At 39.6% G+C, this 13,263-nt stretch overlaps 1 protein-coding gene across 4 annotated transcripts in view; it reads left to right on the plus strand.

The window, feature by feature from the left end:
- The window catches only part of ATXN7L1 (ataxin 7 like 1), a 115,417-nt gene that overhangs the window by 41,233 nt on the left and 60,921 nt on the right, over positions 1 to 13,263 (plus strand). The window lies entirely within an intron of this gene.

The following is a 13,263-nucleotide window of genomic DNA, read 5'->3' on the forward strand; positions in this document are numbered from 1 at the left end:
TAGAAATTTTTGTTATTGATTAACAAACTACTCTCAAATAATCTCTGAAAAACTTCATCTCAAGGTCTGGTTTATTTATTATTTATCTGGTGGTTTATTTGTTATTTGTCCAGTGTTTTGTTCCTGGCTTTTGTTTTTTAAATGATTGCAAAATGTGACTGGAATGACTAGATTTGCTTGAAGTTTTAAAGTTTTTTCTTCTTAAAATTCAGTTTAATCAAATTGATTCGAAGGTGATTGCAAAATAATGAATGGGAGCTAGTACTGAGGATGGTGTCAGTGAAATACATTGATGGGGAAAAAAAAAAAAAAAAAGAACCAGCAAAGTTTGCCTTGACTACGAACAACAAATAGATTTCATAAATCCTGTGTCCCTTTCTGTCTTCTTGACAGCAAAGCAACTCAGTAAGTGGAAAATGTAAAAGTGTATTTACTTTGAAGGAGAGATTAACAAAGTATTACCTTGGGTTTGTACGGATGGACTGCTGACAACCAACCAGTAGCAAGTGTGTTCATGTTCAAAAGCAGTCATACAACTCACTGGTACCTTTGGCCCAGACTGAAATAACTGTGAAAAAACACTAATAAGGAAATACAGCTTTTAGCATCCACTGAGTAATTTATGATCTGAAAGAGTATTACTATGAAAAAGACGTTCTAAATTAATTGGAGGGGTAGGATGCTAATTCCAGGGTTTTGACAAGCAGTCCTGTGTGGGTTTTTTATGTTTTTTGTCTCCAAAATTTGCTTCTTGCTCTTATACTCAGTTTTTTCTTGTCCAGCTTCAGGTATCTTATGGTTCTTTCGGTGACAGCAGAAAAGCTTCTCTGTGTGTGCTGATCGGTACAGTGGGTGCCATAAGCATTGGTGCATTATACAGGGGTGTATGACAGAACAGAAAATAAATGCTGCTGAATTTCTGACCCATAGCTATTGACAATGCTGTGCGGTAGCCTTCGGTAGTTGTGCCCTTTCCTGGATGTGACCACCTGGTCTGGAGAGTGGTATGAAAGCTGGTCCTGTTTTCACGTAGGAGCCATGTGAAACTCCTGCAAGAAGTGTAAAGTGAGATGCTGGATTAGTGTTTTGAATTCTTTATCTTAATGTCCAAGTTTGGTACAGGGTAGCATAGCCAAAACAACCATTCTGTGAACTCGGCTAGAAAGAGCAGAGGTGGAAGAACTTGCTGGTGATACGTCCTTTAAATGAGATTGAGGAGACTGAAGAGCTGTAAAAGGATATTGTAAAACTAAACAGCTGGACAAAATGGTATTTTTTATAGATGAAAGTGAAGTAATCCGTGTTGGAAGGAACTTTTTGAGCTCTCTGGAATTAACCAATTAACATCAGCATTAGTGTTTTGCTTGTGAACTGCAGAGATCCCGTGAGTCACTGGCCTTTTTTCTTTTTTTTTCTCTTTTCTCCATTATTCCATTATTTATGCAATCCCTTTTACTTCATCACAATCCTGTTACACTGAACAACCGAGAGTTAAATTCTGAACTACTTGATTTAAGAACCTAAGGTTAATAAAGACTTTTAAAAAGTCTGCATTAAAAGAAATGGAGCATACTGAAAATAATTGAACAGAGGTGTTGCCCCTTGAAGATTGTACTTAATATACTTAACAAACTGATGTAGGCAGACTTATTTCAGGGAAGGTATTCTAGAATATTGCTGGAAGGCCTAGAGAAGAGCTTTAAATACATATTTTTTATATATGTGTGTGTGTATATATATTTGTTTTATATATATATATATATATATATATATGCATTGTTTTAAAGAAAAAACAGTAAAGGTGATGTACTAAACCTATATAAAAAGTTTTTAGAAGAGAGAAGTGTTCTTGGAGGTCTTAGTAATTATTGAAAAATAATGATTTTTTTCCAAAAAAAATTTATTGCTGAAAGTACTACAGGTTGTGTTACTGGCACACATTGGCTAACATACAATCATTTTAATATGAAATGAGTAAGATTAAAAGAAGAGCTAGACATGTATCTTATTAATCAAATTTTGTTTAATTAATTAGGTCATGCAGCAGTATACCTGTAAATTCAGTGACAGAGAAGACCTCAGTCAGTAGACTTTGAGGTTATTTTAGATTGCCCTGTTTACTGTAAAACGCATTATTTTACATGTCTTGAATTGCAGCTTTAAAGTTGAAACGAAGACAATGAAATGAGGCAGAGTTAGAAGCCAGCACTGGTGGTTTTTTTGGCTCTTGAAGGCTGCATCCTGGGGAGCCTTTATTGCTATTGACAAGGACTAGTAGAGATTTATCCCAGAATCTCCTGCAAAGTGTGGTTTGTTGCTAATATCCCTGGTAAGATCCAGTGCATATTCTCTCAGTAAGGATTCAGATCCATGCCAGACATGTGCTTTATGTCTCTAGGTTCTCTGCATTGTAACTTGAAGGTCTTGGCTTTGGAGCAGCACTGGAATGCTTACTTTAGTGAACATTTGGGCTGTGGTACACTTCTCTTGAGTCCTTGATGGCATTTGCCTTTCTCCAGAGCGTAAGTCGACCCAGTGGTTCATTTGTCTCTAATTTCAGACATGTGGCAGCCATCCTCGATGGCACTGGGAAGTTGTGGAGATTGTAGAAGCAGATGTTGTTGTTTAACTTTTAAGGGTTTGCTTCCTGGACTATTGAGCAGAAAAAGACAAAAATCTGCTTGTGGTTCAGGCTTTTAAAACGAGAAGTGGTGCATCGTACAGCCTCAGACAAGTAGAAATTAGAAAGGTAAAATAAGAGATCTGGCTGATTAGAGGACTGACTTGTTGATCTTGACAGTCTTTGTAATGAACCCAGCATAAAGCTTGGCATTGCGAAGCAAGAGATCTCTCCAAGCCTCTAAGGGAAGTGCTGAGCTATTAAGAGCAGTTTCAGGTCCTTACATCTGTGGGATAAGCATTTGCATCCATTTATGAGGATTAAACCATTCATGTTCGTATGGTGTAAGTCCAACTGAAAGAGCTACTTGCTGTTTTAGGCTGCTGGGTAGGAAATATAAATCAAATCATTTCTGGAGGTCGCTCAGTACTATTGTACACTCTGAAAATAATATATCACCATGTCAGCGACAATAGGATTGGAATGGTGTCATTTGCTTCTGAGTCCAGTTCTTTTCAGTGACTTGTTGCAGTGCAACAATATCTTAGGTTTCTGTTTGTTTGTTTAATATGCGAACATGCAGTTGTTTTGTTTCTCCATAAACTACTTTGAAATGAGGCATCAGCCTAGTTAGATGGCTCGCAGAGTGTCTAAGTATATTGGCATGTGGGGAATTTTTGTTTTGAGACTGTTTGTTCTCAAATGCTGACCTCAATGAAGATGTAGAGCGCTTTTTGGGACACTGGAAGTGTAGTGTTTTAGTATCCCTGAAGTACCACAGTGTCCTTGGTATTTGTTTTTTGTTTGTTTTCTCCGATATATCTGTTTTCTGGAAGATTTTTAGGGTAGCAGCCTGTGCTGAGCTGTCTGTCGTAGACTATCACAGAACTTAAGAGAAGACATATCTGTTATTTGTTGAGATGGGACCCGTACCATTTCCCAGGAGATGTTTCTATTTTGTTAGTTGCACTCGGAGCAACGCTTGATATTCTTAAACTGCATTACCCTTTACCAGAATAAAGAGCATCAGATCCAGTTCTGGTTGCTTTTTCAGGAAGGTTCCATACAATCATAGGCTTGCTAACTTTGGTCTTTTCCTGTTGAAAAGAAAACCTCTTACAAAAGGTAGCTCTGGAGCAGCAGAGAGCTTGTCAAAACATCTGGAGTTCCTCTTTTAATATGAGGAAACAAATTAATGTGTTTAAAAAGTGTTAAAAGTAAAGGGGGGGGGGGGGCTGGCATGAATTAGCTAAGCTAAATAGCGAAGCTTGGTTTAAACAATCACTGCAGTATAATCATCAAGGAAAGTTTCCAAACATACTCTGGAATGATTTCAAAAAAATGAGGAGGGTATTTTAACGAGCCGAATAGCTAAGACCCCTATTTGATGAAGTAGTAGTGTATAGAGGAGAACACGTTTGTTTTGTCAAGGAAAAATGAATGTGTAGATCTCCTCCTCTGTTCACTTCTCTGTTGCAGGTTCGTTGCTGTCTTTCCTTCTTGTCTCTAAGGTTGTTTTTTTGTAGGCTTCTGATTAAGAAGTAAAAATTCTTATCCCTTAAAAAAGAAAAAAGCTGCCCTTAATTTTCATTACTTCTGCGTTATAAATCCTTGGGTCAACTTATTCATGTCCTCATGAAAGGAGGAAAAGGATATTTCCTTTTATCCTTCTATTGGGCTGTTTAAGCACCATTTAAAAGACAAACAAGCTTGCAAGTACTGAAGTACAGGAGAATATAAATAAATTATTTTCCCTTCCAGATCATAATTATTTTCTAAGAGAGGTTATATTCTTTGAATTACTCAGACTAGCTATTTTCCATTGTAATAGCTGTGTGTTACAATTTAATGAACCACGATTAAAGAAAAGCAGGCTGAGCTTCCAGTGTGAACAATTTGCTTTCTTACCACGAACTGGAACATCACTAGCTGGCATCTCTTTTTGCATAAGGATTTTGATATGGGTATCACTGTCACGTTTGATGGATTACTCTCAGCTTTGATATTATTTCAATTATTCAGTGGCTTGCTTTTTACAAAATACGCCTGTTTGGGGTTTTGTAATTGTTAATATTTTATCCACTGCATTTGACCTTTTGTCAGGGGAGCGTTCTTGTGCCCTTCAAGGACAATGGCATTTTCAGTAATTCTCCTTCTGTTGCTGGGATTTTCTTGTTTCACAGCCTTGTCAAAACTTGTTATATGGTATCGCTGCTCATCAAATAACTTTGGGGCTGTCACACGGTAAGGTTTCACTGCAGAAGAGAACTACAATAATGAAAATTACTCTCATCCCCCCTGCTTTTTGTTAAATATGGCAACAGTTTAATGTTAGCAGCTGGACTGGCAAGAATCCATATTTTTTTTCTTTTGGGGGGATGGGAGAGAAGAAATTGAGTATTTTATATGTACTGTATTCGTACATTTAACTTGACCTGTACAATTGCCTAGTATACACACATTTTGTCTGTATCTTTCATTTCTATTACTTTATATTGGAACCCCCTGGTAGCTACAAGCATGTAAAAATTCTCTCTAGCTTTACAGTCTTTCTATCAGAAATCTTAAGACCAAATTGCAGTCAGTGACCTAACTGTTTCCTGTCTATGGTGAAAACATGAGCTCCAGTTCCTGCAATGGTACTTGCAGGTGATGTAGGTTGGTCCTGACTCCATCGATGCAAGTTCTGTGGGCCCAGCATAGCGGCAGTCTCTGAAATTGAGGCCACGAGCCATTTTCTGCACCATTCCTGCAGAATTTAAATAGCACGTCGTTGCCTGGACAATCCAGATAGGGTGGATGTTACCCTTGCAGAAGCAAAACTAAAACAGCACTCTTCTGAATTCAGCTCTTTCCCTACATACTCTTGGAGTGCTGTATTTTTAGACTGTCAGAGCAATTCTTGGGATTCTGAATAGGTGCAGAAATGGAAAATCTGTCTTGGAGAGAACAGCTCTGTATCCTGACTGCTGATAGACTCTGGCCAGATTCAGAGAAGTACTTAAGTGCGTAAAAGCTAAAATGAAATTTTAACATGTAATTCAAATCAAGAAGTAAATTAAAATCTTTGTAGCTGCTTGTATGCATGAGGGTGTTGGTCACCTCAGTATTGGCTCCTGTGCTCGGCCAGAACTGCAGACAGCTTGGGTTGGGTTTTTTTGGATGTACCCTAGAGAGAGCTCCATGAAAGAGGCACTGGCGAGGCCATGTTCATTCAAGAATAACAAAACAAAACAAAATCCTGCCTTCTCTGTAATAACTTGGCCAGGAAGCAAGAGATTTGGATTTAGTAGCCTTACTGCCTAGGAGCTATTCTCTCATCTTCCACCTCTTAGGAGAAGAGAATGTCCTAACCAGCAGATGCATCATAAGCCACACTAAAGCAAGAGCAACAAACGCATTTTGTGTTGGAGATGTATCACACAAAGTAAACCTGAATGCAGAGAGTAACACCCAGCTCCAAGGGACGGACTGTGGCAGGGACTGAAAGATGCACAGCTGATGCTCAGAGCAAACGTACTGTCTTCACTTTGCAGGTTGCTGAGAGCTGCTGGAGGCTGGAAAGAGTTTGTCGTGTTTTCTTCTCTTAGTCTAGCTTGCGAGTTTAAAGTGGAGCTGTGTTCAGACTGGCTGGCCTGCTTGCTTAGAAAAAGTAGCACAGTATTTTATGGGGCTTTTAAAATATATATTTTCTACTATCACTCCACTGCTTAAACTGCTGTCTTGTTTGTTGTTACTAATTCATGACCAGTGACAGAGCCTAAAACAGACCATAGATATATGGATATCTATCTATAAATCTGTCTGAACTCTGTTTCTGATATATATCTATATACAAATAGATACATAGATATAATGTAGAGAGAGGTAAGGTCAATGAGTAGCCTAAGTGGGAAGCTCACAACTGCCCATAAAAAACTTAGATGCTTCAAAAATTCGCCCTAGGTCAATGCATCAATAATTGACAATTCCTTCATTCAAAAGATTCTTTGAATGAGATAGCAGGAACGTTTTGGCAGGGTTGAACTCTCAAGGGACTGCACTTTGGGGAGCAGGATTTATTCAGCAGAAGACACTCAGCAGTGAGCAGCATGTATACAGTTGTTATTTAGCATAGTAATTTTTCCCCTCCGCCCCTTACCTGTGTATGAAATTGAAAAATCTGAGGCTACAACATCGATCAGTCATCTTTTCCCTAACTTTCTCTGTTTTGCCTTTACAGTGCCTTGATTGTGCTGTAATTTTACAGTGCTGATCTTAAATAAATCTACAGAGGAAGCAGACTGACAGAGCTGGGCTTTTCAGTGCCCTGAAAGTGTATTGTTCTAGTTTACACCTAAGCTAATTTATAACAATAGAAATTCTCTTTCGCATAGCGTATTCATTGGTAATATTTGTTTAGTGAGCCCTTACATGTTTTTTTAACCTGCAAGCAAATTGTGCTAAATGATACCGTGCATACTCGAAGCGGGTGGTGTTGTCATGGCATTGATGGGAGATGTGTATCGCTTGTAATTTCTTTCAGTCGAGATTTTAATAGAGATGTAGTTTTAAATAGTAACCAATAAGGATTTCTTTTAAGGAGTGTCCATTTATAGAGCTCAGCTGTTGAAGGTTGACTGTAGCATTAGGCTTAAGTTTAATCTCCTACATACTATAATTTACAGGGCTGAGTTTAGGGCCTCTTCCTTCCAACTGCCTCACTGCTGGAGGGCTGGGGCTGCGGTAGTGAGGCAGAGGGAAGAGGTGCAGTGAAAACTTAACATCATAACCTGTAAAAACCTGACAAAATTAGAAATGGGACTGTTTGTGCTAGAGCTCTCCATAGCATGCCTTCCCTGGGCTGAATTAAGTAGATGTCTCCCATCCTAGAGAAAGAATGCGGTGTTGGTGTTTTACAAGCTTTATAATTTGCTGCTTGGAAGTGTTTTGCTGAGTAAAAGATAAGAAAGAACAAATCCTTTTTTATATCAAGTTGTGATGTACTGTCCAGAAGGTACAGTTGTGGAATCCAACTTTGCCAAAGGCCCAAATCTGAAATCCTTGCTTCTTTGCTGTATTCAAAAGTACAGAAGTTTCAAGAGCAGCTCTCTTCCCTCTGTTATCTCTTTATGTATCCTGCTTGTGATCAGGCAAGAAAAATGTGGTGGGTTTTTTTGGGTGTGGTTGTTTTCTGGTAGTACTACGTTCAGATGCGTCGTACTCAGTGTGTCTCACAGAAGGTAATTAACGCTGGGATTAGTCACTACCCAATGCTATAAGTCCCATCTCAGTCCTGTTGAAGTCATTCCTGCGTATGGGCCTGCCCATCGACAATGACTTCTCACAGTTGCCTAAACATTTTAGGTATAGTTAATTTTCTAACTCTTCTATGCATTTATAGTATGTTATCTTTAGCAATTTCTCGCAAAGCATAGATTTAGCAACTTCTTGCTCTTCATCTACTAAAACCTGTACCAGAAAGCTGCCTCAAAAAACTGATTCTGCTGTCCATTGCTTCTTCCCAAAGGAAACAGCAGCAGTTTTGGGGCAGTGCCCTCTCTAGCAGCCGACCACCTCCTGTGCCACGAGCTGGGTCAGGTGGAGGGCAGGAAGGGTTGGAGATCAGTGCTGGAGAGCCAGGGCTGGAGGAGGCCAGAGCACCTGGAGGCCAGCTCCAGCCCACACATCTGCCCCGATCAGGCTTCTGTGGTGAGCAGAAAGCAAGCAGGAACATCAGTCTCTTACTTGTCCAGAAATACCACTTCTGATGGTCCGAAATACCACTTTCTGCTGCCACTTCCATGGCCTCTTTTAACACCTACAGGCCACCTGGGGTACAGCGTGGAAGACCGAAGTCCTTTGGCATGCCGGAGGGCGATAGGATAGACCCTGTCCTTTTGCAGAGAGGTGCAACGGAGAGCAATTGAAATAAGAATGGAGCTGAGGTTCGAGAGCTTTTGTTGTTTGTTTGGTTTTTAAGTTGGAAGTAGTTATGCTAAATGCCTTTCATGAATAAATGAATTTATTCGGTATTTTACAAAATATTCTATTTTTTAGTAGAGGAAAATGTCAGCTATTGATAAACCAGCTAGTACAAGGCTTGCAAATCTACTTCAGATACTTTCTCCACAATGCTCAGTAATAATATTTATCCCAGATAAATTCTTCTGAATTTTTAAAGTATTTCTTCTTCTTTATTTCAACATGATTTTTATTTTCCTCCAGTGTGCAAACATGTTTATCACAGCTGCATGTTTAAAATCTAAATGTTCTGTTCGTTTCACTGTGTACTAGTAGTATACAGCGTCTTGGTACCTGACTAGTGCCAAATCTATTCAAAACATTTTGTTTCCATGCATAAAATACTGTACTTAAAATTCTCATCATTTCAACTATAGCTGAAGCTCTTCTGTGTGTTTCCCATTTCACAATCCTGTAGTGATTCATGTAATTATCTTAATAGCTTAATGCTATTCTATTTAACTAGTGGTATTAATGTAATAATTGTCATATTCAAATCTAAAAATATTGAATTAGACCTTCTTCTAAAATACACTTTATCACTACAGATAGGTTAGAAGCACCGTAAGATTCTGGTTTTAAAATAAAATTGTTAAATTCATCTAGATAGAGTAATTAATTAAATTCTATGAGACACAATGAGAGAACTGTTTGAAATACATTAGGCGAATGATGAGGGGCAACTTGTTCACCTCACTAGGTGTGTAGTTTGATTTGGAGTCAATTTTTAATGCTCGATTTAGCTTCCTGCACCAAGAGCTACCTACTGTTAAGATGCCTAAATAAAATTTAGGAAATCTGCCTCATTAGCTATTTATGCTTGTGAGACTAGTGTTGCTGTTAACCAGGAACGTTTCCCTTGACTGGTGTTCTGGGAAATAACAGATTTTTCCCCCTTTTTTTTTTTTTTGGACAGACTTCTGGTATCCGAGAAAATAATCTTTTATCATGCTTAGCATCTGCTCTGCATCTAGTGAAGTATAACTAATACCATACTTCCATAAAATATCAAGCCTTGCATATGAGAAATACGTCTAACGCTAGTGCTAATCTATCATTATTTTATGCTCCTGCTTCCATTTTATTCCCTGTGAATAAATCGTGTGCTGTATAGGGTTATTCTTTCCATGTGTCTATCATTGGTGTTGCAGTTTGCTAATTACATAACTAGAAAATTATTGTTTTTTTAATTGTGTTTTAGGCTTGAGATTGACTGAAAAATTGCTTCATTTTAAAATCCAGCTTGCTGGGAGAAGGATTGGCAGGGAGGAGTCTCATTTTTTGGTGCAGCTTTTACCTCAAAATACTGAAGCAGGAATACATCTGTGCAAGCTGAAACACGGGCCAGGAATTGGCCAACAATACAGAAAAGGTTTATGTAGATTAGACTTGCTCGGATAGATTTAGTTTGTGTTTGCTGATCGGGTTGCACGAAGCGTGCGGTCCAGCGCATCCTCGCGTGTACTTCCAGCTTTCTCACCCTGGCAGGACTACCCGGGGATGTCCAGATGAGTCTGGAGACAAGTGTTTCTCGTTCTGTGACTCTAGGTAGATGACTATCAGTAAAAATGGTGCTTTCGAACTTGGCTAGGACGACAAAGGATTAGTTTGCAGCGTAAGTAAACCTTTTCATTGCTGTCTAACACCAGATGCATTCAGAGGGAATGCTGAATTGAGCAGCAAAGCTTTTCAGCATTTTCACACGGGCAGGAAAGGCGTAGTCAGACCCAGGCACTGCTGCAGAGAACAGCACGGTGCAGAACAGCATGTTTTCAGTAGCAGGGTTGTGAGGGTTTTTTTGCTGTCCATTAACTAAAAACGTGTGTGAAGCCATCACAGCCTTGGTGCAGGAACTAGCTGTAATAGAAGAGTTTGTACTCGACCGAAAATAGTTCTGTAGAAGTTGAAATCCTACAGTTTTGTATCAGTGCAGATAGTTGGGGTCTGAGTCACCGAAGAACAGGATAGCCTTTCATTCAGCAACCTGGCGTGCAGCATACCTTCCTGGGAGATGGAAACGCAGTAAGATGAGGAGAGAAATTCTGTAAAAAAGAATTGAACTTTGCAAAGACCGGTGTCTGTCACTGCGCTGCCAAACAATTTTGTTGACCCATTGCTTTTTGAACATAATGGAGACTTAACAGCTTAGGGTCCTGTGGAAAGGATTCTCAACAGTTGGCAGTCCGCTGTGTGAAGTACCTCCCTTTTTTTGTTTTGAACTTGTTGTCCGACAGCGAACACTCATTTCCTGTCCACCTTCATAATGAGTGTGTAGCGTAACCCTCCTCTGTCATCGCTTTTCTAGTTTGACAAGTCTGCATCTGTTTAATTGTCACTCCTATAGAGACCCGTCCCTGTCCTCACTGTGTGTTTTTGTACCTTACCCAGCTCTTTTAAACCAATTTTGAAAGGGAAGCAGTGGTGTCGTGCTGCGTTCCTTGCATAACATTTGACCACCGCAGATCATTGAGATTAACTTCTATTACAAGACCAGTACCTCATTATTCTGTACTAATAATTCAGAGACCGTCATTTTGTATATATTGTTGGTTTTTTTTTCTTCCATATTCTTTCACTTTACATTTCTCTACATTGAATCTCATTTACTGGTTTATTACTCCGTTCAGCAACATTAGGTCTTTCTGCAATCTGCTGATTTTCATCTTTAGTTCTCTGAGTAATTAAATACCAAACATCTTGTTTGCTGGCTAACCACCTTCTTCTCTGGATATGTTGGATAGGTCCGGCCTTAATACAGCCCCATGTTGCATGCCATTGGTGAAATTCTTGCCTAGAAAACTGACTGTTTTCACCCTCTTCTCTTTGCCTTGTAGATAGCCTTCGGGAGGAGGGGTTGAATGCTCCTTCCCCTCCCTCGACAGCTACCTTTCCTCTAGGAAACGCAAATACATGGTTTCCTTTAACTTATAAGTTTAAATAGTCTGTGTTAATTGGATTTCTCCTATCCACACTTTCATTTATGCCTTCCAGTACGTTTGTGACTCATAACTCTAACAAACTCCATTGACCTTTCCCCAGTATATCATACTTATCTGTACGTGTGCTAATTTGGTTCCTTATAGTTTCTACCACTCTGGCCTGAACGTGTTTCAGACCTGCAGCTGTCGGCTTGTTTGTGTTCTGCCAAGCGTTGATGGTACCTTCTGATCTTTAGGTATAAGGTGGTTTTCGGCGAGAGGCTTTGCTTTTGGGTTAATAACGCAAAAACCGCGTCCACGGGTTCTGGAGAGCTCCTGAGTGACTGCAGACGGCCTGGCTCTGCCAACCTGCTCTGCAGCCAGCTTGCCCGTCCTTCAGCTGGAGATGGGATCTCAGTCCTTTGTTTTATTCCATAAAACAAAACCTTCTGGAAAAAAAAAAAAATCTGGAATAAATACTAGGGAGTAATTTATTGCCACTTAATGGGTAGACACATTTGAGAAAAAATAAGTTGTTTTTTTTCCTCCAGCTTGCCAAAGAAGAAAACACACAGGTTTTTTGTGTTAAAAAGGCTAAAAGAGTATAACTAATTTTTCTCTCATTTTCATAACAAAATAAATGTCATGCTGAGAGAAGCAGAGTGTTCCACTTGGCCTGAGTTGAAATCTCTTTTAGGAGACTGAAGTAAAAACAGAGGAAATAAAGGACAACCTTTTCAAAATGATTTCTGTTCCCTTACCCAGTAGTTTGGAGATCAGAACGGTTGTGTGTGATGTGGGACACCCGATTTACCCTATCCTTCCCTAATCTGGGGGGACTGGAATCAAGAGCATCTTAAGCAGGCCACCTAGTGTCGGTGGGAGTTTGTGATCACTCAGCCAGACTCGTTCTCCTCTGGGGAACGAAATGCTGATGGGAGCTGGATTTATCTCATCTCCCAGGAAGTACCCTAACCACCGTGCTTGAGAGCCTTTGCCTGTTTCTCTGATTGCGTGTTTCATATGGAAAAGAAATGGAAGGAAATGAGGGAGGCTCTGAATTACCTGCTGCCTGAGGGACCGAGTCCCCCTGTGCGGGAAGGCACAAGTTCAGGACCACGCTGATTTCTTCTGTCCTATCAAAGTTTTTATTTTGAATAAAGCTGCCAAATAGCTGTTGAACAGAGCAAGGAAGAGCCATTCCCTACCTTTGACATATAAGATCCAGTGTATGGTTCAGAAAACGTGTTTATAAAAAGTGAAATAATTTCAGCAGGAGGAAGGGAGAACAAATACCTGAGCCCCCTTGGCAATAGTTTGTCCTCTTCTGCAGGGTGAAATACTTGGGTTCAAATCCATTATGGCAGAAAGGGGAGTGCTTTCATCAGGGAAGCAGTCCTCTAACTGGGGTTCATCACCTTCCTGATGTTTAGAGCCATTTAAATGGCCTTTTAATAAAAATAATAATAATAAAAAGTTGGAAATATTTTGATCAGTCAGAATTTTAAAAGCAAAGCACTCTCTGAACCAACCCAAAATTGCTGGTCTTTAAGAAAAATAAAGCCAGTCAGAGAATTGTAAATGGATGTTTGAGGGGGAAAAAAATCCATAGCGGTATCAGCTCCTGTCCGTATTGGATCAGTGATAGCTACTGACGTGTCCTGCATATAAAGTGATGTTGAGGGCGGTGAGGATGCTCAGCCAGCAGTTATCAGGGTTTGG

This window comes from Aythya marila (assembly GCF_965140915.1).
Source record: "Aythya marila genome assembly, chromosome: 1".
In the NCBI taxonomy this organism is placed as follows: domain Eukaryota; kingdom Metazoa; phylum Chordata; class Aves; order Anseriformes; family Anatidae; genus Aythya; species Aythya marila.